General features: G+C 49.3%; 1 long non-coding RNA gene across 3 annotated transcripts in view; it reads left to right on the top strand.

Moving 5' to 3' along the window:
• The first annotated feature begins 6,341 nt into the window (after nucleotides 1-6,341).
• Nucleotides 6,342-27,193, top strand: part of LOC138844050 (uncharacterized) — a 52,111-nt gene continuing 31,259 nt past the window's right edge. For 2 of the 3 annotated variants that reach the window (XR_011379427.1, XR_011379429.1), the window contains exons 1-2: nucleotides 6,342-7,073; nucleotides 15,395-15,459. This is a non-coding gene — a long non-coding RNA (uncharacterized lncRNA). Of the gene's footprint in view, nucleotides 7,074-15,394; nucleotides 15,460-16,990; nucleotides 17,230-27,193 lie in introns of those variants that run through there. The other variant, XR_011379428.1, reaches the window with a different exon arrangement.

Genomic DNA, 27,193 nt, shown 5'->3' with positions numbered 1-27,193 from the left:
AGCGGGACATCCAGAGGTGCTCCTCCTGTTGAGTTGGTCCCCTGGCCCGGGGGCTGCACAAGTACGGTCTGTTTTTGTCTTAGCCATCCGGGCAACCTTGCGCCATCCTTCGTTCTTTGTTCTTTATCTATGCATTCCCTCTTAAAAGTAATCAGTAGCCTTCTTCTCATACCTGTCTCTGGGGCTGCTTGTGTGATCTCCAGCCTGCTGGGAATATTTTAAAGATTTTATTTATTTATTTGAAAGGTAGAGTTACAGATGGCAAGAAGAAGAGAGAGAGAGAGAAAGGTCTTCCAGCTGCTGGTTCACTCCCCAAATGGCTGCAATAGCTGGAGCTGGGCCGATCCAAAGTCAGGAGCCAGGAGTTTCTCTGGGGCCTCCCGCTCAGGGTGCAGCAGCCCAAGCACTTGTCAGTCTTCCACTGCTTTCCCAGGCCACCGGGAGCTGGATCAGAGGAGGAGCAGCTGGGACTTGAACTGGTACCCATATGGGATGCCCTCACAGCAGATGAAGGCTTAACCTACCACACCACAGCACCAGCCCCTGTTGGGAAATTTGAGCCTGCTTACCCAAAGCCCACTTTTTCATGCCGAGCCAGTGTTTGTGTACTGTGTGAGAAGACAGGAAAGTTTACCCAAGCGGGATGCACGCACTCTGACAGCCATCTGACCACTTTGGAAGGCTGCCCAAGACTCCCTAAAAGCACCAGGCTTGTGCATCCCAGGCTTTGGGCATTCATGTTATTCCCTGCATAAGCCTGCTGTTCACCTTTGCACAGAGCCTGATGGTTCCCAGCCCTGCTCACACCTCGATCTTGCCCATAAAGCATCCCAGACTGTGAAGACCCTGATTTCTGTTGTTGAGGCCACACTGCTCGTCGGCTTCGCCACACCAGCCTGCTTCCCTTTGCAGGCTGTCCTCAGAGGAGGGCTGCCCACAGCTAGGTTGAAGGGATACAGAGAGCAGAGGTCTTGTCTCCTGTTTCCCACTGGCTTCGGGGAAGAAAATCCCCTGGAGCCCTGGGTGGACACACCTGTCCCATTTGCATGAGCACCTAGCAGAGCCAGAAGCAGAAAGCACACATGCTCAGCTCTCTAGAGCTCCCTTAGCTGCAGAGACACAGGTCAGGGCCACACGGAGTTCACAGAAAGTCGCTCACATGCGGGGAGATGCCCTGCACTGGGCAGGAGCTGCTGGCAGGAAACTCAGGATGCTTTAGGACAAGACAGCAGAACAGAACCCCAGCAACCGTTCACTGTTGTTCCTGGGAGAGCCAGGTGGGCCAGGCCAGCAGGGAGGACTCCAGGCCAGCTGGGCTGAGGGGGTGGGTCTCAGGCAGAGGACGGCAGCAGAGTGAGCAGTGACAAGGTGACGGCCACACTGCTGGCTGGTACCCGAATGGCAGCTCAGGGCCTCCAAGTGTGCGGCTGTGGCCCCCGGATTCCATGTCCACGGGGCTTTAATAAGCTCTCCGCATCCAGACATGGCCTTGGGCAGGTAGGAAAAGGTGAGTGGCTGTGAAATGCTGAAGCAAGCATTGCCCATCTGCCCAGGGGCCAGCCAGCTCCGTCTCCATGGAAGCAGCAAATGTAACCCTGGAATCTCAGGCCGCTGGCCACCGTGCCTCCTGCCGTGAACGCAGAGATGCCCTGTGCATGAGAGGGCCCTACACCCTGGACTGTCACTCCTGTAACAGGACATAGTCACCTGGGCCTGGAGAAAGGTCCCTATTGTCTCTCCTTTTGCTTTTGCCTCTCTTTTTTTCTCTCTCTCTCTTCTGTTTCTGCGTTATCTGACACTAGCACCCTGCCAACATCACAGAAACCTGTGCTGGCTGGCGCCGCGGCTCACTAGGCTAATCCTCCGCCTTGCAGCGCCAGCACACCGGGTTCTAGTCCCGGTCGGGGCACCAGATTCTGTCCCGGTTGCCTCTCTTCCAGGCCAGCTCTCTGCTGTGGCCCGGGAAGGCAGTGGAGGATGGCCAAAGTACTTGGGCCCTGCACCCCATGGGAGACCAGGAGAAGCACCTGGCTCCTGCCATCAGATCAGCGTGGTGCGCCGGCCGCGGTGGCCATTGGAGGGTGAACCAACGGCAAAGGAAGACCTTTCTCTGTGTCTCTCTCTCTCACTGTCCACTCTGCCTGTCAAAAAAAAAAAAAAAAAAAAAAAGAAAGAAAGAAAGAAAGAAAGAAACCTGTGCTGATAAAGCCATGTCCAGGCGGGCGCAGGAGACTGCTGCCCAGGTTCCTACCGAGATGCCGAGGCCTGGCTTAAGTGCCTTGATTAGGACTAGATAAGGACAATGAGGTAATCTTTCGGGAATGCTGGACACAGTAAGGCGATGATGGAGTTGAAAGAGTCTTGAGAGTGTCTTTGATTTTTTCCATTGAAAAGCTGATGAGTCTTTCAGGAAGATTCTGGAAAGACAATGTTACAGATGCTCCCGGACTTACAATGGGTTGTGCTTAATCCATCGTAAACTGAAAATAACAAAAGCGAACAATGCTTTAAATCTATCCAAATCACCGAACATCTCAGCTCGGTGATGCAGCCCATTTTAGACCTGTGAGTGTTTCTTTCATGACCCTGGTGCTGCCACTGCTCAGCACCAGAAGGGAGGATTGGACCCCATATTGCTAAGGCAGGAGAAATCAAAGTTCAGAATTCTAGGGAGAGGCGCTGTGGCGCAATGGGTTAACGCGCTGACCTGAAGCGTCAGCATACCATATGGTCACCAGTTCTAGTCCTGGCTGCTCCTCTTCCAATCCAGCTCTCTGCTGTGGCCTGGGATAGCAGTAGAAGATGGCCCAAGTGCTTGGACCCCTGCACCCACATCGGAGACCTGGAAGAAGCTCCTGGCTCCTGGCTTTGGATCGGCGCAGCTCCAGCCGTTGTGGCCCTCTGGGGAGTAAACCAGTGGATGGAAGACCTCTCTCTCTCTCTCTCTCTCTCTACCTCTCTCTGCCTCTCCTCTCTTAGTGTAACTCTGACTTTTGAATAAATAAATAAATCTTAAAAAAAAAAAAAGCTCAGAATTCCATGTACGGCTTCTCCCAAATACATACTGCTTTCACACCATCCTGAAAGTTCAATCATAGAAGGTCAAGGACCACCTGTATTTACAACTTTTGGGCAAAAGTTTCCTGGAATGGTAAACTCAAGCCGAGGAAGACAATGGAAAAGTAGGGTCGAGTTGTTGTAGATGGTGAACTGGGTAGTGTAGATGGTGAACTGGATAATATAAACCCTCACAGTTCTCAGTGCTGTGTGGAGAAAGCCCTGGTTCAGAGACAAATGGGGCAGAACACAAGCCAGCAGGCTGGAACCTGTCCAGGCTGGCCAGGGCACTCTCACTTATCCTGAGCAGGATTTGAGGCTGCTTACCTAACCCGGATTCCTGGAAGATAGCAAGATCTTGCTGTTCAAGTTATCAAACGCTTTGCTCAACCCTCAGGGAGAATTCAGGTACACACAAAAGGCTGTGACAGAAAGTCAGATAGCAGAAGCCAGGACAGGGAGAGAATGGGAGTGGACGCTTAGCTGGGGTTTCCAGGAGACCCAGGAAGCAGCAGGGCCTTGAACGGAGCTTAAGAAAGTGAGTGGTGGATGCGGCTCGGGGTGGGGAGCATGAGAGGCCGGGGCGGTGTGGGAGATCTCACTGCCTCTCCTTCCTCCCTTCCTCCACGGCCCATCCCCAAGGGCCCTGGACGGAGCCTCAGAGGAACGCATGTCCCCAGCTAGGGGTCCCTTCCCACATGTGGTCATCACGCTGGGAAGCACCAAAGCTGAGAGAGCCAGGCTCACCTCCCAGCAGGTCTGCGCATCACAACTAATGACCTTGAACCCCGAGGCAAGCGGGTGGCTGAACACCCAGCCTGCAGCCCTCACCCTGCCGTGCATTCTGCTTCTCATTATTGCTGGGATTGAAGGGAAACTCTCACGGTCAACTCCAGAAAACACTCTAAGGGGCTTCCCCTTCCGTCTCCCCGCCATGTCTCTTAGATCCTCTCCACCCCATCTCTGTTCTGGGGCCAGCTCCTTCCTCTGTCCCTGACTGTGCCTCTGTTTGTCTCTTCTGTGCATCTTTGCTTTCTTTTTGCATAAAGCCCTTATGCCAGGCCTAATTGTCTCGTTTCAGTTGACTACACTAGATACGAATATCATATATTACAAAATCTCTGGAGAGTCCTCAGAACAGCTTGACTTTGGAGCTGAGTCCTAGGTTAATGCCTGGACTTGCACTCACCAGCTGTGCAGACTGAGGCACATTGCGTGGTGTGGTGTCTGTAGTTTTCTCACCTTATATCTGTGAGGGTGCCTGCTGATAGAGATGGGTTTCCACATGGGCCAGCACGGGGGAAAGAATGAATGCCTCAGGGCTAGCACTGTGGTGCAGTGAGTAAAGCCACCGTGTGCAGTGCCGGCATCCCATGTGGGCGCCAGTTCGAGTCCCGGCTGCTCCACTGCTGATTCAGCTCTCTGCTGTGGCCTGGGAAAACAGTAGAAGATGGCCCAAGTCCTTGGGCCCCTGCACCTGCATGAAAGACCTGGAAGAAGCTCCTGGCTCCTGTCTTTGGATTGGTGCAGCTCTGGCCATTGCATTCATTTGGGGAGTGAACCAGCAGATGGAAGACCTCTCTCTCTCTCTGCCTCTGCCTCTCTGTAACTCCTTTCAAATGGGTAAATAAATCTTTAAAAAAAAAAAAAAAAGAACGCCTCACTCACCTCTTCAGGTTTTCCAGAACAGTGGGAACTACCTCTCTGACCTACTGGGACAGGCTGTCTATGTCCAAATCCAATAGCCACCATTCAGGGCTGGGACAAGTAAGACAAGCGAGCACCTGGCACAGTTTAAGAGGGCACCAAGAGCCGGCGCCGTGGCTCAATAGGCTAATCCTCCACCTTGCGGCGCCGGCACACCGGGTTCTAGTCCCGGTCGGGGCGCCGGATTCTGTCCCGGTTGACCCTCTTCCAGGCCAGCTCTCTGCTATGGCCAGGGAGTGCAGTGGAGGATGGCCCAGGTGCTTGGGCCCTGCACCCCATGGGAGACCAGGAAAAGCACCTGGCTCCTGGCTCCTGCCATCGGATCAGCGCGGTGCGCCGGCTGCAGCGGCGGCCTTTGGAGGGTGATCCAACGGCAAAGGAAGACCTTTCTCTCTCTGTCTCTCTCTCTCACTGTCCACTCTGCCTGTCAAAAAAAAAAAAAAAAAAAAAAAAAAAAAAAAGAGGGCACCAAAAAAACTCTGTAATTGAGCTAGATCATCTCATGCAATGTTTTCAAAAATCATATCCGCAAACTACAGCCTGCAGGTTGACCACCTGTTCTTATAAATCACATTATATTTCAGAACTGAGACTAGTCAGGCAAGGAGGCAATATTGTAAAGTGTGGGTTTATCTTGTCCTTTTTTAAAAGTTTGGAGGCAGGTGTTTGGCCCAGCATTAAGAGTTTGGTCAAGAGGCTGGCTGGCACCCCATATTAGATTAGATACTTAGCTCCGACTCTGAACTCCAGCTTCCTGCTGCTTTAACATGCACCCCAGGAGGCAGCACTGATGGCTTAAGTAGTTAGGCCCCACTGCCCATGTGGGAGACATGGATTGAGTTTCTGGTTCTGCCATCAGCTTGGCCCCGCCCAGCCATCCTGGGTATTTGAGAAGTGAACCAGTGAATGTGAGTGCCCTCCTTCTCTACCTCTCTCGGCCTCTCAAATGCATTTAAATTCTGGTCTTTAATCTGGTCACAGATTTTTGTGTTAATTGTGACTTTTAAAATTTTTATATTAAAATATTTTCTTTATCTTGCTGATGACATTTTTGGGCATTGCGTTACATTTTGCCACATCTCTACCACCGCTCACTTAGCTGTGTGGCCTTTGCTTTCGCATTTAAGCTCGGCTTCCTGGTGTATTTAAAGGGGATGCTAGGAACAGCACCTGTCTCACTGGGTTACTGTGAAGGTGGAATCAGCTGATGAATGCAATGCATATCAGTGTTCTTTCTTTCTTTTTTATTTTTAAAGATTTATTTATTTGAAAAGCAGAGTTACAGAGTGGCAGAAGCACACACACACACACACAGAGAGAGAGAGAGAAAGAGAAAGAGAGAGAGAGGTCTTCCATCTGCTGGTTCACTCCCTAGATGGCCGCAACAGCCGGAACTGAGCCAATCTGGAGCCAGGATCCAGGAGCTTCTTCCAGTTTTCCCACGTGGGTGCAGGGGCCCAAGCACTTGGGTCACCTTATGCTGCTTTCCTAGACCACAGCAGAGAGCTGGATTGGAAAAGGAGCAGCTGGGACTTGAACAGGTACCCACATGGTAGGCCAGCATTGTAGGCTGTGGCTTTATCCACTACGTCACTGTGGCAGCCCCGGATGTTATTTCTTCAATGCTTCTTCACAGAAAAGGACATCCAAGGCAGGTGCATCTAATCCAGAAGGTCAGCATCATCGGGCCCTGGTGTGGCCTCTCTATGCTATCTTTAGCCATCTCCTCGGGGTGACAAAGTGGCTGCTAAGCTTCCAGACAGCCTTGCTCAGCAACATGCAGAAGTAGGAGGAGGAGATGTGGTGCGTACTGTGTATTATGTGCAGGTCATCCATGTATCTTGTGTTATGTGCAGAACTTGTGTGTTATATGTGTTGTGTATGTGTTTTGTGCATGGCAGATGTGTTGTGTGCATGTGTGTGTGTGTATGCTGTGTGTGCATGTGTGTATGAGTGATGTGTACATGTGTGCACACTGGGATGGGAACAGACTGCCTTATTAGAGTCTCCTACTTATTAGGGAATTCGATCTCTCCCCAAACAGTGTCCTCCAGCCCAGCCCCGCCCAGCACTAACTGGGTCACTTGCCAAGGTCAGATTGAAGCCTGGCAGGGTAAAGCCACCTTCCCTGAGAGTGTGGTGACGCCCGAGCAAAGTGAAGATTCCGCGGCTCAGGCGGGAGGCACAGGGCTGCTGGGAGGAGCTGCGTTTCCTCAGACGGGAAGGACTCCACTTCACTGTGCGTTTTCAGAATCTTCCAAAAGTCTATTGGTAGTGGCCTTCGGAGACTGATACAGGACTGCTGGAAGGTAAGGGAAGATTGCTTAGTTCGGTGTTTGATAGCTCTCAGACCTACTGGGGAGAGTGACGGGAGCAGGCATGGTAGGAGGGCAGGGGGCACATCCCTGTCTTTCCTGTCTCTCTGTTCTGTGGGGGCAGCCACGATGAACCCTGAACGCAGCACTGTTGAAGGCTCTTTGAACCTGGAAGAAGGACTGGTGGCTTCCAGGTGGAGCGACTATAGTTGGGTGGACTTGAGAGAGACAGGACACTGGGAATGCCCAAGGAGGCAGCCCAGAGAACACACAGCAGCCTGGAAGGGCAGGAATCAGTGCAGAATGTGTCTTTGCTGTGTTAATTTATTTATGTTTTTTAATTTACTTACTTGCAAGGCAGAAAAACACAGAGAGAGACAGACAAGCAGAGCTCACATTTGCTGGTTCAGTCCACAAGTTCCTGCAAAAACCAGAGCTGATCCAAGCTAAATCCGGGAGCCAGAAACTCAATCCAGGTCTCCCACATGTGTGGCAGAGGCCCAGTCACTTCTGCCTCCTGGGGTTTGCATGAGCAGGAAGCTGGAAACAGGACTGGAGCCGGGATGCAGGCATTTTAACCGGTCTTAGCTCCCAGCCTGTTATGTTATTGAATGACATTCAGCTCAGTTCAAGAAAATAAGAGAAACAAAGTTGAGTGATGAAATTCAACACAGAAGCCTGTAGGCTGAGGAGCCACGGATGCTGATGCAGTAAGTGGAACGTGTGTTTATCTGTGGACTAAGCAGGGATGGGACAGGATGGGAGGACCTAATGGACGCTCTGGGTCAGGGAGCTCATGGGAGCGAATTTGGGAGCAATTCTGTGTTCATGACGCCGAAATCACCTCTGCTGGGGAGCCCTCTCTGCCCCCACAGCTCTTCTGCCCAAGAAGTACAGGCGAGGTACACTTGAAAACATGAGTGTGAGTGTGTGTGTGTGTGTGTGTGTGTGTGTGGCTCCCACCTGCAACCCTTGCTCCCAGAACCACAGCAACACAGGGAGAGGTTGGCGGGGGTGGAAGTGGGAATGAGGGGAGGGGATGCTGTGAGTTTAAGTGGATTTGATAGCTGTGTGCCCCAAACACCTTAGTGGAGTGTGGGAGACTCTCTAGCCCTTGGATTCCTGACAGCTTTCCTGCCAATGGATTGGGAAGCCCCCACTGCGTCCATGTACTTCCTCCTCACAAGGGTTGGAGTTCTCCTCTGGTGTTCAGTGGAGTTTTTGGAGGTGAGCCTGGTAAACAGACCAAACACAGCACCATCAGAAAATGCATTGACTGAATGCTGAAACTTGGGAACACACACAGAAAAACACAGAAGCAAAGATTTAAAGGAAGAGGGGTGGGCCTTGGGCACAGCAGTTATGTGGCTTGAAGTCTCCATGTTCCATATTGGAGAGTGTGGATTCAAGTCTCAGCTCCACTTCCAACTCCAGTTTCCTGCTAATGCACACCCGGGGAGTCAGCAGATGACTTGGGTCCCTGCCACGCTGTGTGAGGCTCAGCTTGAGTTCTGGGCTCCTGGCTTCTACCTGGCCCAGCCTTGACCGTTACAGGTCTTTGAGGAGTGAACCACTGGACAAAAGATCTCTCTCCCTCTGTCTCTTTCTCTCTCTCTGTAACTCTCCTTTCAGATGAATAAATACAACTTTTAAAAAAAGTTAACAGAAAGGAATAGAAACTGTGATGGTAAATTACAAAAAAAAAAGAAAAAAGTTAAGAGAAGGAGAATCCAAGTTCAGGGTCAGCCTGTAGGCACTAAGAGAAGTGGATACTGAGCTGTGTGTGCTCAAATTCAAGATAGGAGAAGTGGAGCACAGGTTCACACATAGAAACACATGTTCTAGTAGTTCTGTTTGAATTTTCCCAGCTGATCTAGTACTCAGATACTAGATGCCTTAGGTAGAAGAGCAAAGTCACCCATTAAATGGCCCCAGGTCACATCCATGAGGGACCTCCTACAAGACCCTGGGCAAGCTCCTCAACATTCCAGACTAAACAGCTTTAGGAACATCTTAGCCAGATCCAAGGCGGGTCCTCAGACTGGATCCGAGTTGGATTCAACCATAAAGGAAATTGAAGCACTCAAGGAAACTTGACTGGAGGAGAATGGTTCATTGAGGAGATGGGGACTGCTCATTGAAAAGGCACGTCACTGGGGTCAGTGCTGTGGTGTAGTGCGTAGCAATGCTTGCATCCTATATGGGCACTGGTTCGAGTCCCAGCTGCTCCACCTCCAATCCAGCTCCCTGCTAATGGGTTTGGGAAAGCAATAGAAGATGGTCCAAGTGCTTGGGTCCCTGCACTCATGTGGGAGACTGCGAGGAAACTCCTGCTACTGACTTCAGATGGGCCCAGCTCCAGCCCTTGTGACCATGTGGGGAGTGAACTAGGGGATGAAAGACCTTTCTCTCTCTCTATCTGTAACTCTGCCTTTCAAATAAATAAATAATAAATTACGGGACATGTACTCTATAGAATACTATACAGCAGTCAAAAACAATGAAATCCGGTCATTTGCAATAAGATGGAGGAATCTGGAAAACATTATGCTGAGTGAATTAAGCCAGTCCCAAAGGGACAAATATCATATGTTCTCCCTGATCAGTGACAACTAACTGAGTACCAAAGGGGAAACCTGTTGAAGTGAAATGGACACTATGAGAAACAGTAACTTGATCAGCTCTTGTCCTGACTGTTGATGTACAATGTAATACTTTATCCATTTTAGTATTTTTTTTTTGTTCTAGTACTATTGGTTGAACTCTGTAATTAACACACAATTATTCTTAGGTGTTTAAATTTTAACTGAAAAGTGATCCCTGTTAAATATAAGAGTGGGAATAAGAGAGGGAGGAGGCCAGCGCCACAGCTCAGTAGGCTAATCCTCCACCTTGCGGCGCCGGCACACCGGGTTCTAGTCCTGGTCGGGGCACCGGATTCTGTCCCGGTTGCCCCTCTTCCAGGCCAGCTCTCTGCTGTGGCTAGGGAGTGCAGTGGAGGATGGCCCAAGTACTTGGGCCCTGCACCCCATGGGAGACCAGGAGAAGTACCTGGCTCCTGCCATCGGATCAGCACGGTGCGCTGGTTGCAGCGCACCGGCCGCGGCGGCCATTGGAGTGTGAACCAACGGCAAAAAGGAAGACCTTTCTCTCTGTCTCTCTCTCTCACTGTCCACTCTGCCTGTCAAAAAATAAATAAATAAAAAAGAGAGAGGGAGGAGATGTACAATTTGAGACATGCTCAATTGGACTTGCCCCAAATGGTGGAGTTAGAAACGTGCCAGGGGATTCCAATACAATCCCATCAAGGTGTGGCATGTACCAATGCCATCTCACTAGTCCAAGTGGTCAATTTCAGTTCACAATTGATCACACTGATAGGTCTAAGAGTCAAAGGGATCGCACAAACAAGACTAGTGTCTGCTAATACTAACTGATGGAATCAAAAAGGGAGAGAACGATCCAACATGGGAAGCGGGATACACAGCAGACTCAGAATGGCAGATGTCCTAAATAGCACTCTGGCCTCAGAATCAGCCCTTAAGGCATTCAGATCTTGCTGAAAAGCCCATGAGAGTATTTCAGGCATGGAAAGCCAAGACACTCTGGAAAAACAAAACAAAAACAAAAACAAAAACAAAACAACTAAATGGAAGATATCTGCGAGTGAGATCCCAGTGGAAAGAATGGGGCCATCAAAGAAGGAGGTACCTTTCTCTGAAGGGAGGAGAGAACTTCCACTTTGACTATGACCCTGTCGGAATAAGATCGAAGTAGGCAAACTCAAAAGGCTTCCATAGCCTTGGCAACTCATGACTAGAGCCTAGGGAGATTACTGACGCCATAAACAAGAGTGTCAAATTGTTAAGTCAACAACAGGAGTCACTGTGTACTTACTTCTCATGTGGGATCTGTCCTTAGTGTGTTGTCCAATGTGAAGTAATGCTATAACTAGTACTGAAACAGTATTTTACACTTTGTGTTTCTGTGTGGGTGCAAACTGATGAAATCTTTACTTAATATAAACTAAATCAATCTTCTGTATATAAAGATAATTGAAAATGAATCTTGATGTGAATGGAATGGGAGAGGGAGCAGGAGATGGGAGGGGTGCTAGTGGGAGGGTGGTTATGGGTGGGGGAAGCCATTGTAATCCATAAACTGTATTTTGGAAATTTATATTTACTAAATAAAAAAAGAAATGAAGATAAATAAATAAGTAAATCTTCGAGAAGCAGGTCATAGCAGAATCATCTCTTTTGGTAAAAATATTAATGTCCACAGAAAGAATACACCCTGTATCAGCATGAAGTACATGCTTCTGTTTGTTTCTGTTTATCTGTGTTTTCTAATTCTGCTTCTCTAACAACAACAGATTGCCTTATTTAGATAAAATAATTTCCCGTAAGATATGCAGGCAGAAGACACTGTGGCAAAAAAAAAAAAAAAAGACCTAAATGAAAGATCTCTGTGAGTGAGCTCCCAGCGGAAAGAATGGGCCATCAAAGTAGGAGGTACCTTTCTCTGAAGGGAGGAGAGAACTTCCACTTTGACTGTGGCCTTGTCTAAATAAGATCGGAGTTGGCGAACTCAAGAGTCTTCCATAGCCTTGGCAGCTCATGACAACAAGAACCTTGGGTGATTACTGACGCCATAAATAAGAGTGTCAATTGTTAAATCAACAGCAGGAGTCACTGTGCACCTGCTCCCCATGTAGGACCTCTGTCCTTAATGTGTTGTACTATGCAAATTAATGGTAAAACTACTACTCAAACAGTACTCTATACTTTGTGTGTCTGTGTGGGTCAATCTGTTGACATCTTTACTTAGTAAATACTAAATCGATCTTCTGTATATAAAGATAATTGAAAATGAATCTTGATGTGAATGGGATGGGAGAGGGAGTGGGAGATGGGAGGGTTGTGGGTGGGAGGGAGGTTATGGGGGAAAAAGCTGCTGTAATTCAAAAGTTGTACTTTGGGAATTTATATTTATTAAATAAAAGTTGAAAAAAATGAACCTTAAAAAAAAGAAACGCAGGCAGGTCCCTGCACCTGTGCGTCTGCTCTGAGACTGACTCGGAGACCTCCCCAGCCTCCTCCCTGCTCTCCCCTCACAACGCCTCCACTACTTCAGTCCAGAAATTGCTCCTGGGCTGCAATTTGAGCAGGTCACTGTACATTTCCTAAACCCCAAACAATCCAGCCGCCCTTCTCAGAGTGTGGGCTTACAAACCAGCTGATAACTATATTGTGGGGTTCCCTAGTACTACTATTCTCTTTTATTTTTGACCTCAAAGGTGAATCCCTAGTGTTAAAAATTCAGGCCATCAACTCATGACAAGAGCCTAGGGTGATTACTGATGCCATAAACAAGAGTGTCAATTGTTAAGTCAACAACAGGAGTCACTGTGCACTTACTCCCCATGTAGGAACTCTGTCCTTAATGTGTTGTACTATGTGAATTAATGCTATAACTAGTACTCAAACAGTATTTTATACTTTGTGTTTTGGTGTGGGTGCAAACTGTTGAAATCTTTACTTAATATATACTAAATTGATCTTCTGTATATAAAGAGAATTGAAAATGAATCTTGATGTGAATGGAATGGGAGAGGGAGCAGGAGATGGGATGGTTGCAGGTGGGAGGGTGGTTATGGGTGGGGGAAGCCACTGTAATCCAAAAGCTGTACTTTGGGAATTTATATTTATTAAATAAAAGTTAAAAAAAGAAAAAATTCAGGCCATCACACACATGTACACACACACGCACATACACACACGCATAAGCACACACATGCACATGCAACACACATGTGTATACATACATAACTCATATGCACACGTGTGCATATGTACACACACACACACACACATCTCTGTCAGTTGCACTGAGAGAGAACTCACCCCTGGAGCACTGGCTTGCGATCCTTCCACTCCACACACCTAAGCCACCCTCTGTTCACAGCCGTGCTGTAGATGCATATCCCCTGGTAGCTCAAATGACTTTTAAGCAGCTCCCCCATGTCCTTACCCAAGGCATCTAAGAAGTCAGTGCCTGGAAACCTACAGTTCAGCATCAGCACTAAGCCAGGGTTCACCCAGAGCACCCGGGCTTTGAAACAGTACACTACCTCCAAGGGCAACTTGGATTTGTCTTTGACCCAGAGCTGCTGGTCCCAGCGAAACACGAAACTGATGCACTTTAACTTCCCCCTGAACACACAGATGCACCTGCCCTTGCCACCCACAAGGGGCCACTTGCAGAGGGCAAGTCTTGCTCTGGTCAGCAAATGCTAGGCTGGAAAGCAGCGAGATTGTCCCAAGAAGTTGCTGGGGTCCCCTAGCCCTGTCTCGGCACAGCACGGAGTCTCATTGCCTGCAGCAAAGCCCTGGGCTGCTGGCTTCCGGGGGTGGGGGTACCTGGGTGTGGCCCCCATCACTGGGGCTCCTGAGCACCTGCCTTCTCCACCACAGAAAGGAGCTTGCTCTCTGCCCCAGCCTCCTAGCACCCTGGGGTGGGGGGAAACTGCTCCAGGAGAGCAATTACATGAGTGCCCTCATGGTGGCGATTTCTGGATGTGTCGCTGTTCCAGACCAGAATCCAGGGCAGCTGGGCCCAAGAGGCCCTGGCAGGGGGAGTACTGAGGGACCTACATGGGCCTGCTGGCCAAAGAGACCCTGGCACAAGGGGAGAGGCCCAGGCCATGGTGATCTGAGGGGGCATGGTTGGGGAGGCCAGGACCCTACCCACACCCCAACCCACACACACCCAGGGAGCTCTGAGACTTCCCTGGGCCTCCGATCACTGCAGGGCTGCAGCTCCAGAGCCTGAGTGTCCCACCCAGGGCAGCACCTGCAGGAGCAGCGGTTCCCAGCCTGAGATGGGGGCTTCCCCACCAGCACCTGATCCACTGGGTGTCTCCTGAATCCAGGTGAGCTCTGCCTGGCCTCAGTCACAGTCCCAATGTGCCCACAGTCACCCCCAGGCCACCTGACCCCAGAAAGTTCTGGAAAAGGCAAGTTGACATAAAAAGATGGGATGCACACAATCAATTACAGTGACATTGTCTTCATCTCTCCAATGTGATGAAAGCATATGACCACGTGAAACAGCGACAGGGTCCTTCCCGGGCCTCGGAAGGGACTCAGTGAGCGTAGAGCTGGGAGATGGTCCTGTTCCGGGTTAAGTCCTCCTCCACTGGGCAGGAGTAAAACATCAGAGGAAACGGGAAATGAAGCATTTTCCTCCCAGGTACATCTCTGCCCAATCCCATCTATTAAGCCCGAGCTGCAGTCTTCGGAGAGGATTCACTACCGTCTTTGAGAGAGAAAGCAGATAGTGAAAAGACACATATTCATGAATTAGAGCTTGCTTATAAAAGCCGCATCATCAAAAATGAGATTTGAGACAGATTAAAAAAGGGCAATTTATCCTCAAATGTTCCTTTGAAATTGCTGTGTGCAGAAACTGAGTGTTGATCTCCGAGGCCTTGGACTTGAAATTCCGAAGCGGGCTGTCGGTTGCCTGTTTGCTTGGGCTCCCCGACCTTTCATAGCTGAGTGGTTTATTGTGATAGGTTTTTGCTTTATGGTGTAGTTCGGTTTTCTTTTTAACTACCGCAGGGCAGCATATAGAGGATATCATATAATGGTTTCCAAGCACAATCTTGGCAAAATAGAGTCACTGCAGGTTAATTAAGAAATTTAGAAAACTCCTCCACAGAGAACTCTGTGCCCTGAGAGGAGAGGTTAGAATTAAGACAGCGGCTGTGTCATTGGGATCATTTAAAATGCCAGCTCTTCAAAAAATGGAGATAATAACATCAGCAGGGAGAAAACACTCGCTGTTGAACTGGTTTGCATGGACCGATCTTGTGAACAACAAAGAACAAGGAACTTGTTTTTCCCCAATGCAGCCTTCATTCCTGCTCTATCTGTGTTCCACTCTCAAGGCCCCAAAGATGTCCTTGTGGCTGTGCCTCTCCAGGTTGACATCAGTGACATTTTCGGATGTTTGAAAGCCCAGCACGGCCCATGTGCTTGGCACAGAGGCTTAAGTCACCGTTTGGGACATTGGCATGCCACATCGGAGCGCCTGCTTTGGGTCCCAGCTGCTCCACTTCCAAACCAGCTTCTTGCTAATGTGCAACCAGGGAGGCAATAGGTGATGGCTCAAGGATCCTTGCCGTGCATGTGAGACACCTGGATTGAGTTTCAGGCTCCTGACTTAGGTCCTGGCTGTTGTGGGCATTTGGGGAGTGAACCAGGGAATGGACCATCTTTCTCTCTGTGTGTGTCTGTCTGTCTTTCTAGATCCCTATCTGTCAAAGCGTAAGCCTTGCGTGGACTGGAGGCTCCCCACAGCTGAGGCCTGCCAGGTAAGCCTGTTTGTTCTGTGTGGACCCCCTCCAGGGCAGGCGTGGGGTACAGATGGACAGAGACGCCAGGCTCCCGGCACGAAGCTCTAAAACCTGGCATTGATGCCTCTGTCTGTGCGGCATTGTTTCTAGGGTGGTGGTCTCCTGGGCTGCACTTGCAGATTCTTCAGGCACACAGCAGGGGCAACCCTCCCTCTTGCAGGGAGCATACAGCTTACAGGGCCCTCTTCTCCGCCACAGCGCCCCCTATCTGTGGGATCCTCTCCCTCTGGACGGAACCTTCCTGTGCAGAGGTGTTGGCTGCATCTTGGCCACACTTCTCTCCCCTTGTCTCCATCAGTGCAGTTCCCTCTCTGTTCCTGGGGGCAGCTCCCTCTGTCTCTGCCTTCAGACTCTTCCAGGTGCGAACCAGGCACACCTGGTCCCTGGGGGTTCCTGGTCCCTGGGCACACCTGCAGCTCCCCAGGAAGCTGTCCAACATCTGGCTTGCTTGCCCCTCATAGCCCAGGGCCTAGGAGTTTTCCCTAGCAGCAAACAACCCAAGAGCAGAGCCCACACTTTGGCAGTGGACATGGGGGCTGGGGTCTTCTCTCTCACACTCACTGTGGCTTCCAAAGAAACCCTATTACACCCCCCCCCTTCTTCCTGTCATTCTCCTCCCTCTTAGACTAAAAGTGGATGATGGGCAGGGTTTGCCAAATGAGCTCTGGGCCAACCCTCAGTGCACTCTCTCCGGGCAGCCCAGCACCAATTTCTAGGTCATGGTCACTCATCACTCAGCTTTAGGGCCTTGCTTGAAATTCTTAGAAACAGAGAAAGTGCATTGTTCATGAAAATCCATGCTCTGTTAGGATCTGAGGGGAATTCTTCACAGTGCGAATTCCCACAATGCACATTGTTGTGTGCTAATGCCATTGAATGCAACAAATACAGCGAAGGGGAACCAGCCCTACTTCCCATCAACACGGCCATGACCCACCACGGGGCGGGCTCAGCCTTAACACAGGGTCCTCGGGAGACACTCAGCGCCCACAGCCTGCAGTGACAGAAGCAGTCTTCCGGAGGGGACAGGCTCAGCCACACCTCGTGACTTGCTCGGGTTAAGCAGCCTCTGCGTGGTGGAACTGCGATCGGAGCTCAGATCTGTGAGGTCTGGAGCTGATTGTCTCATTTGTCCTGGACTTACTATAGAAACAGCATTCACGCTAGTGCTTGCACCTGCTTTCACCCTGTCACCTACTTCTTCTAGTAACTTCCTGTGTTTTTGTCAGCTTTCTGCGGCTGTAACAACATACCCACGGCTGGGTGCATTATACAGAGAAGAGGTTTACGGAGTTCACAGTTTTGGGGGCTGGAAGTCCAAAGTCAGGCAGCCCCACCTGCTCAGCCTCTGGGGAAGGCCCCTTTGGCTGTGTCACAACATGGTGGAAGGGGGCCGGTGCTGTGATGTAGTGGGTAAAGCTGCCACCTGCAATGCCGGCATTCCATATGGGTGCCAGTTCGAGTCCCACCTGCTCTACTTCCTATCTAGCTCCCTGCTATGGCCTGGGAGAGCAGTAAAAGATGATCCAAGTCCTTGGGCCCCTGCACCTGCACGGGAGACCTGGAGGAAGCTCCTGGCTCCCGGCTTCAGATCAGCGAAACTCTGGCCGTTGCAGCCAATTGGGGAGTGAACCAGCAGATGGAAGACCTCTCTCTCTTTCTCTCTGCCTCTCCTTCTCTCTCTGTGTAACTCTAACTTTCAAATAAATAAATAAATCTTTAAAAAAATGTGGTGGAGGAGCAGGAAGAACACTGGCTTACAGAAGAGGCCCAGCGTATGGCGTGGCCTTGCTGTGTAACACCTGCTTTTCCAAGAACTCATGCAAAAGAGACCAGCGGCATTCTCTTAGGAGGGTGGGGCCCCTGGGGATCTAATCTTCCACTAGGCTCCACCTCTTAAAGGCCCCACACCTCCACACTGCCGCTGGGACCATGCTTCCAGCACATGAACCTTTAAGGGACACACTCAACCTGTATCCGAGCCACAGCACGTTGAAATGAATCAGCCAATCAACTGATGGGCCCATTACACACAGCTCCTGAACTTGGTGGTGGCATTCAAAGCCTTCAAGGCCCCTAGGATCTTGTTGGGAAGGCTGCCTAATGTCTGTGAGACAGTCAACAAGTGATGAAAGGGACAAGTGTGCAGTGGGTTCTGAAAGTGACAGGAGGGTCAGCCTCTGGGGCTGAGGGTGACATCAGGTCAAGTCAGCTGTAGACACACAGGGAGGGGGTGGGGGCAAAAATAAGTGAAGGAAGGTGGGATCTTCTACACCAGCTTCAGGTTGGCCAGCAAGGAGCAAGCAAAGGTTTGGGAGGGGCCTTGTGTTTCTCTCCCAGGGCTGCTGTGACAAAGTCCCACACACTGGGTGGCTGTCACAACAGGAATCCATCATCACATGGTCTGGAGGTCACAAGGCATCCACAGGCCCGAGCTCCCTCCAAAACCTCGGGGGAGCCCCTGGCGCCTCTTCCTCTGGGCTGCCTCCATCATTAGCGTCCCGTGGCCTGCAGCTGTGTCTTTCCAAATCGGCCTCACCGTCACGCGCTGTCCACCTCCCCTCGTGTGTCTTCTCTCCCCCTTCAGGGACCCCAGGCACATGGGGGCAGCAGCAGAGGCATGGCACACCTGTCCATCACAGACCTGGGCATGCTCCCCCGCCCCTCACAGCTCAGTGTGCCAAGTGTGAGTGTCGGCGTGGTCAGGGTCCCCTGAAGCCTGCCCTCCACCCATCTCCTCACCGCTGTCTCATGCATCCTGTGCGGCTTCCAAATCTCACAGTGAACCCTGGTTGTGGTAGGCTTCCGGCTCCCTCTTCCCTGTGACTCCCACTCCCCCCTCTGACTCCAAGCATCACCTGCCCCGCTGGGACCTCCGTCCGCCTCCACCACGGGAAGCATGAGTCTGCACGTGTTCTTCAGAGCCGCGCCAACCATTCAGCGTGGGGCGGGGCTCACTGGCTGTGATCTCTTTTTCACTCTGCCAATCACCCGCTGCAGGTTTGCTGCTCCGTAAGGCACAGGTGTTAGAATCAGTGGCTGCGCTCTCAGCCAGCTTCCCCCACCACCCCCCAGGAATTCTTAGTCTCCTTGTAGAAAAGGCTGCATTTGACAACAGACCAAACCGCGTGCATCTGGAAGAAGACACATGACCTCCCCACTTGACACACGAGGAACACGTCCTCTCCTATGTGGCAGTGGCAGAGGGTCAGAGCTTCAGCTCCTACAGGTGCTAGCAGGTGCAATCTGGCAGTCAGGAACCTGGGGTGAGAAGAGAGGCAGGTCCAGGTCTCGGGCTGGCTTCGGACAGCAGTAGGGTTGTGAGGAAGAGGGACAGAGGCCAAAGAGGGACAGAGACCAGAAAGAAGGACGGGAAATAATTCCGGTGTCTGCAAAGGAAGAGGCGCTCTTTCCACTCCTACTTTTTTCTGGCGGAAGCCCCAGAAAGACCTAGGATAGGAGGGATGTTTGGTGATTCAGAACGTTCTAAGTGTGCCTTGTGTAACGCAGAATAAGTTACACTCAGCAGAGTAATAACGCACTTGGTGAATGGTAGTCAGAGTATTGCCAAAGACAGAGGAAGTGACAGAATCACTGTGGTTTCATGCAGGAGTTCCCACTGTCACACTCAATCTCAAGTTAGAAAACCAGCTCTACCCACGCCGGCTTCTCTTGCTCTACAGATCAGCAGCGCCACCTAGTGGGGCTTGGAGCGCATCAGACCCAAATCCTCTTTCAGATGCAAGCCGGTACTCACTACATTTGTGTGTGTTCGGATACTTATTCCAGATTAGGGTGAAACTTCAGTGAGAAAGAACTCTCTGAATGGCTATAATGCCTTTCCTTTAAAAGGGTTGATGGGGTTAAGGAAGGAAATAGTGGGTGATCTTTAGCCCTTAGTAGCATTTTATCATTCAACAAATACTTTGAATGCACCAGAGTACAAGCCCTGCACACACGGGACACAGTAGAGCAAGGAATGCGATTCACATCACACACATTCTAAGAAGTTGTAGGAAGAGAACCTTGACATTATGCACTTCTCCCTGAACTCATCAGTCTGTTTCTCTTTCCTTTTGAGTGAACAGTATGTATTCTCTCTGCTCTCCCAGTGGTAGCTCGGTTTTGCTCCTCTCACCTCTCCTTGACTGTGGGTGCTCCCCTGAGAGCTGTCCTCAGCCCTCGTCCCTCTAGACCCTGGCCTCTGAGTGCCACCTGCATGGTGATGACACAGGCATCCACGTCCACTCACCTGATCACTCACCTCACCCCCAAGTGTCCAGATTGGTCATCTCACCTCAGGGGCCTGCAAGCACCTGAAACTCAACACATCTGAACCCAGTGCAGTTATTTCCATTAGAGCTGCTCCTCCTCCGATTTCCCCTTCTCTGGCTAACTGCAGATAGGCACCAGGTCGCCCACGCCGGAAATCCCAACGCAGAGCATCCTCGCTGTGTTTCTCTCCGCATCCACCACTGTTTCTATGTCATGCACAACAGTAGGACTACAGGGAGTTCAAAGGTTCAGGCCATTATTAAGATTCCAGTCATTGTATTTGCCAAGAAAAAAAATGGTGTCAAAATATGCATTGATAAATATGTGAAACCATCACCAAGCCTTATTAAGTCCAATAACTTCTGTATCTAGTAGGAGGATATTTCAAAAAGGTCATGGCAAAATGCAATTAAAATATGTTTGTTTTGGCACAAAATATTTTGAAATCCATGCAGATGAGGGGTCTTCATGATAAAGGATAAAGAAAGATAATTACAAGCCAATATTCCTTGTGAATATTCAAGGTTGAAAGGCCGAACTGACATTTAAAAAGCAATCAATCCTGTTCTTGGCGTTAGCAAAATAGAGGGAAAAAATCTGCATGACATTCTCCATACATGAAGAAAAATGATGTAATAAAATTCAAACTTTTTAAAGACAGAAATTCAAAGCAAATATAAAAGAGCTTCCTAAATCAGATAAAGGATATCCCCAAAATGCACCTTGCTGGCGGCACTATTAATAATTAATTTTCAACTTTTCCCCTGATTTCCAAAATAAGACAAGAATTTCCCTTGTTACCACTTCCATTCAACATTTTATTGGCATTCGTAGGCAATGTAATGAGCCAAGAAAGATGAATAAGAAAAATTAAAATTATCCCATGGGAAGGTCCCAATTCAAGTCCCAGCTGCTCCACTTTTATTCAGCTTCTCACTTAGGCACCTGGGAAGGCAGCAGAGAAAGGCTCAAGTACTTAGGTCCTTGCTACCCACATGGAAGATCAGAATTGAGTTTCTGGTTCCTGATTTCAACCTGGCTGTTGTGGTCATTTGAGAAGTGAGCCGGCGGATGAAGATTCTCTCTCTCTCTCTCTCTCTCTCTCCCTCATGTCTCTCTCCTCCTTCACCTCCTGTTGTTCTACCCTTAGAATAAATAAATATTTTAAAATAATAACTTGATGGAAAAGGAAGTAAAAAGCAATCCCATTTATCATAGCATCAAAAAACTGAAAAATGGGGCTGGCATTCTGGTGCAGAGAGTCAGACCGTCCGTAATACACTATTTTCATGATCAGAAGATTCCATGTTGACAAGATGTTAGTTCTCCCAGGCTGGTGTATAGATTTAACGCACCTCAAGCATAATCCAAACAAGATTTTTTGGAAGTTGGCAAGCTTTTCTAAAATTTGTTGAAAAAACATAAAGGACCTGGAATAACCAAGAAAAGAATAACAAAGTTAGAGGACATCTACTATTAGACTTACTATTAAGTTTATTAATCAATATTAGGTGTTGGTGCAATTGGCCCATATAGCAGAATAGAGTTCATTCACAGACATACACAACAAGTCCATCCGTACACGGAAATCATTAGATTTACATCAAGGGCAGATTAGCAAGTCAGTGGGTGAAGGATACACGCAGAAATTATATAGCTCTACCCATACTGACATCTGTGTCTGCCTGGATATATGTATCCATACCTATAATGAATCTTGACCTCTTACATTGTCTACAAATATGTAGCAGATCCTAAAGTTCAATGTGTAAATAAAGCAATAAATCTTCTAGAATACAACCTAAGAGTGTGTATAGGAGCTTGAGATTAGCAAAGGTCTCCTAAAGTTCAGAATCAAAAAAAATTCACTGTACAATTGGCTTGCATATATGATATGGAATCAGAGGGCTCCTATCCAGAAAAAATAAAGAACTTCCATAAATTAATAGCTAAACCTAAAAGAGGACACCTCAAAATCAATACACGCATAAAGAAGTACCAACCATGATTACTCATCAGGAAATCAAATTAAAACCACAATGCGATTTAAAAAATACTGCAATTAAAATATGTAAGAATAACAAATATTAGTGAGGATACATAGGACCTAGAACTCCTGACATGACTGATAAAGCTTAAATCAGGAAACTACTTGGCCACATCTCCTGCACTCAAACACACATCTACTTCATGACCCAGCAGTTCCACTTCTAGGTATTCACCCATGAAAACTGATGCATATGTCCACAGAAAGATGTGTATAAGAATAAGAATATCCATAATAACTTTATTCATACTGACCCAAAATCTGAAATAACCCATTTGCCTGTGAACAGGAGAATGAACAAATGAACAATGCGTACTCATACAGAAGACTGCTCCGCAGCAAGCAAGAGCAAACTCCTTATACACTCAACACAAAGCACAGACACTGTGTTGCGTGAAAGACACCTCAAAGCAAAGCAGACACAATATATGATTGTATGCATTCAAGGAAAAGCAAAATCAATCAATAGCGACGGATATCAGCAGAGTAGTCACGCCCTTTGGAGGAGGTCTTCACTGGGAGGGGTTCTCAGAATATCCGGATACTGGAAACATACGTCTTAATCAAGCCATGGTTACACAGGCTTGTAAGTATGAGAAAGAGAGAGGGAGAGAGAGAGAGAGAGAGAGAGAGAGAGAGAGAGAAACATCTTCCATCTGCTGGTTCACTTCTCAAATGACCACAACAGCCAGGACTGGGCATGTAAAAGCCAGGAGCCAAGAACTGCATCCTGATCTTCCACAAGGGTGCAGGGGCCCAAGGACTTGGACCGTCTTCTGCTGCTTTCCCTGGCACATTAGCAGGGAGCTGGATCAGAAGCAGAGCAGCTGCCGCTGGAACCATGCTCTGACACTAGATGCCAGCACTGTGAGGGGTGGCCCAACCCATTGTGCCACAGTGCAGGCCTCTCACCATAGAATTTTGTTCTGCCTTTGTTGCAAAGCATATCATAAGAAGAGAAACTAAACTAATCAGTTTTAATATTTTTTCATGATATTCTAAAAAAATTTACATACATTTAAAGAATTTTTTATCAATAATAAATTGCATTTTATTTTTTCATCATTATTTTGAATTAATACCCTCAATTTTTTAAAAATCATATTTAAGAATGTTTTAATTGGGACTGCAAAGAAAGTCAAATTTACTTCTGAAGGCCAGAACTCTTTCATTTGAACTCTTTTGATAAATGCCATTCTGAGTTATAAGCCATGAAATAACTACCTTTCTTGCGACGATTCAAAGGAATTCGTTTTGAAATCCAGAGCACAGGAAATAAGGCTGGTGTGTGCACGGTGGAGAAAGAAGGAAGAGTACGAGTGGCCAGTGACTGGGTGTGGGCCAGCAGGCCAACAGCCACTCTAAAAATGGTTCCACTATGAAGGCTCCAGCCCCCTCCCTCCCACCCCAGCACCCCAGCACCCCACACAGCCTTAGGCTCTGCCCCTGCGTTCGCCTGGTCTCTTCCTGGTTTGCATCATCATCTCTCACTCACATGCCACCCTCAACATGTCCACACCAACAGAGCCCTTCACACAAACCATCCCCTGACCCTTGCTTCTTTGAAGCCACCACTGGGCTTTCGCAGTTTGGGTAGAATTGTCGCAGGTCGGGGACAGCGGCAGGAAGCTATGAGACAGAGCAAGCTCTCTGAAATTGTCGCCCTTTCCAAGGTCAAGGGTAATATGTACACACAACAATTGCTCTTTCAGATGATGAGAAGGAAACAGCATGAAAGCCAGAGCTGGAGACCGTTTGAGAAATCAAAGGCATCAGCAGCTATGCAAAGCCCTCCTAGGGCCCCCTTGCCCCACCGGGTCCTCCTCCTAAGGTGGCTCAAGCTAAGCCCCTGGCTGTGAAGGGCCTGATAAAGCCAGTCGCGTCGTTGTCTTGAAGCACAAAGACTTTGGGCAGCTTTGCCTTGCAGTGCTTTCTTCTGCACGCACTGACAGGGGCAGGACAGGCAGGCAGCCTCCCCGGCACCTCCTTCCACTAGAAGTCAGGGGACCCTGTGCATTCCTCCTTCTTCTTCCTCTTCCTCCTTCTCTCTCCAGCCCTCGCTTTCAGATCCAAGCTGGCTCCTCCACAACACTCGCAGAAGATCGAGGAAGTGTTGCAGGCTTGGGCTGAAAATGAACTCTGCTGGGAGACGGAGCCCCCCAGAAGCGTGCTTGGTGGCTCCGTGAGACAGGGTCAGCCCCTCCCATTCTAACCGGCTCCTCCCACTCAGTTTGCCTTCACACCGTGCCCGCTTGCAAGGTGCCGCTTTGGCCATCAGATGAATACATTTAATTAAACCCCAGGCAGTGAAGGAGCTGGAGTCCCTTAAAGACCTCCGTCCCAATAAACGATGAAACACCCCTAATCCAGGAAAGCAAAGTTATTAAAGCAGGGATCATCTTATTTGCAGTATTAGCTTCAGTTCTTTCCTCACCTGACACTAAATAGCACTTTGATTAAAAGTCACTCTTGGGGGGCTGGCCTTGCGGCACAGTGAGTTAAGCTGTCACCCGTGATACCAGCATCCCTTATGGGAGGGCTGGTTCAAGTCATCGCTGCTCTGCTTCCTAGCCAGTGCCCTGGTAATGCCCTGAGAAAGCAGTGGAAGATGGTCCAAGTGCTTGGCCCCTGCCCCACACATGGGAGACTGGGTGGAGTTCCTGGTTCCTGGCTTTGGATTGGCTTAGCCCAGTCTTTGCGGCCATTTGGGTAGTGAACCAGCAGATCTCTCTCTCTCTCGCTCTCGCTCTCTCTCTCTCTCTCTGTATAGCTCTGCCTCTAAAATTAAAAAAAAAATAATAATGAATAAAAGTCTTTGCTTTTCCCTAGTATATTTACAGTCATTTCAGATCACCAAGTGCCAGGGTCAGTATTTCACAGGACATCTTCGAGTTGTCTAATATGCTGCATGAGAAACTTAACCTTGAAAACAGGAATGTGAAACAATGTCTCCATCAATGTGCCGATCCCCCCTGCTGGCCACATACACACCAGAAAACCAGCAGGACCTAACTCGAGCTTTCCACCAGTCTGTCCTGGAATCTACAAAATCCTCATTCTTCCAGATCCCTCCGATTGTGTTCTTGTTGTATAAAATATCGCAGGGGAGAAGTGGCAAGCAGAGTTCAGTATTTAAATCAGCTCATCATTGGCTGTGGAAGAGGTCGCTCTCCACTCGCTCCTGCCTGCCATCGCCGGCCGGTCTCTGCCCTGCCTGCTCCATGCCCCTGAAGCTGCTCCCTGTCTGGTTTGCATTCAATGGATTCGCCCTTTAGAGGTTCCAGCAAGAGAATGAAAGGAGAGAGAGAGAAAGAGAGAGAAAGAGAGAGAGAGAGAGAGGGCGCGAGCCGCGGGGTCCTGCTTCCCGACTTCCTCCCAGGTGTGCGCCAAGGCTCTGGTGTGTTAACTCTGTCTTCCCATGACTGCACCTCCTTAACAAAACGGCCATTGTTTCGCCAGATGGGATGAGTAGCAGGAACTTACCACGCAAAAGAAAAATGAGCTAGACAGAAAAAACATATTGGGAAGCAACCAGAAGCCCATGTGGGCTAGAAGGTATCATATGCAGAGAGGCCCTGGGGAGCAACAGTGAAACAGGCAGCCTCATTGTGGAGGGCCAGAGCCAGGCAAGAGGGCTTGGCCTTCCTGGAATGTTCAATGAGATGCACCTGGCAACAGTTTGCAGGCACCATTGGAAGGGATGCCAATCACAAGACGTCGGAGGTGACGGCTGACACCTATCTTGCACAGAAACACTGGAGACAGGGTGTTGAGACAGAGACGGAGGAGCTAGCAAAAGATCCACAAGAAGTCCTGTGTTTACGAGTGGGGCAAGGTAACCAGGTTGTGGTGGAGACGCCTGTCCTGCAGTTATTCACCTTGAAATATTGCTTAGCTAAGGAACTTCGATTTCACTTGTGGTCAAAACGCCTCCCACCTACAAGGTTACGTTTCCCAGTTTCCCAGCCTCCCTTGCTGCCTGGCATGGCGTGTTCCAGCCAATGAGGTGCGAGTAAAAACGGGGGGGGGGGGCTTGGAAGAAAGCTGATACCATAGGAGTCTGGGAGCTTTGCCTTTTGTTGTTGTCCTACCTGTGGGGAGCAACTCGGACTAGACTGTTACTGGAATTAAGACTTATTCTATGCATCTGCTCTCCCACAATATGGCACTGAGAGAGGAGGAAACAGCTTCTACACAGCTGCCTCCAGTTCAACCAATAAACAGCAGGACCTGCTCCTGATTGGAGGAGAGCAGCGTACTCGGCGTGTGGGTAGCAGAGTTGGGATTGGTGGAAGAGGACTATAAAGGAGGAGAGAGACAACATGCACCAGGAACATCTATCTGAAGGAACACCTGTGCAGCCCCCGAGAGAGCCGGCCGGCGGTGTGCCGCTCCCCTGCGGAAGTGGGGAAAGTGGCAGGGGGAACCGCCCTTCCACGGAGGTGGAAGGGTCGGTAGCCAACCCGGGAAGAACCAGCAGCAAACCCGGGGAAGGCCGAGCAGACGAAAGAACAGCGCAGGGTCCTGTGTCGTTCCTCCACAAAGAGGGGGAGCGACACTACCTGCTGCTTAGGTGGGGATGTGGACACGGAGGTGGAAGCTCCAGCAGTTGCACTGAGCCACAGAGGACCTTCAAGCAAGAAGTTCAAAGTGAGAATAACAGAGAAAGCAAGAAAGAAACATCCTAAGTTCCTGAAGACTTTCTGGAACCTCCATGGCAGTCCGAGACTAGTTAGCTTCGGAATGTTTCTGTGTGGAAAGGGAACGCTTGTGTGTCTAAGCCAGGAGCACTTTCAGTTTTCTGTTGCATGCAATTTATTTTTCTACGAACTGGTACAAGGCTGAATGGCATCGGTGACAGATAGAAATGAGAGCCCAGAAGGTGGGCTTGTCGACTGCGAAAAGGGCAAGGCAGAAATAGCAACCTGAGGGTTAAAGGCAAATAACGAGGGAAATGTCAGGGGCCTTCAAGACATTCATGGAAAATTCCTGTTCTGGAAAAAACTATGTATCAATGTCAAACATTTGCGTGCCAAAATTAACATATTTAATTCCAGGTTTTCCATGAACTTTTTTTTTTTTTTAATTTGACAGGGAGGGAGAAAGGGATGGAGGAGGGAGAGATGGAGGAGGGAGGCGAGAGAGAGAGGGAGAGGGAGAGAGAGAGAGAGAGAGAGGGAGAGGGAGAGAATCTTCCAGCTGCTGATTTACTCCCCAAATGCCCACAACAGCCAGGACTGGGCCAGGTGGAAGCCAGGAACCGACAGCTCCCATCCTCCCATGTGTGTGGCAGGAGCCCAAATACTTGAGCCATCGTTTGGTGCTTCAGGGGGACATTCACAGAAAGCTGGATCTGAAACAGAGGCAGGA

The sequence above is a fragment of the Oryctolagus cuniculus genome, chromosome 10 (genome assembly GCF_964237555.1).
Source record: "Oryctolagus cuniculus chromosome 10, mOryCun1.1, whole genome shotgun sequence".
Lineage (NCBI taxonomy): Eukaryota > Metazoa > Chordata > Mammalia > Lagomorpha > Leporidae > Oryctolagus > Oryctolagus cuniculus.
This window is presented reverse-complemented; position numbering and strand designations above follow the sequence as displayed.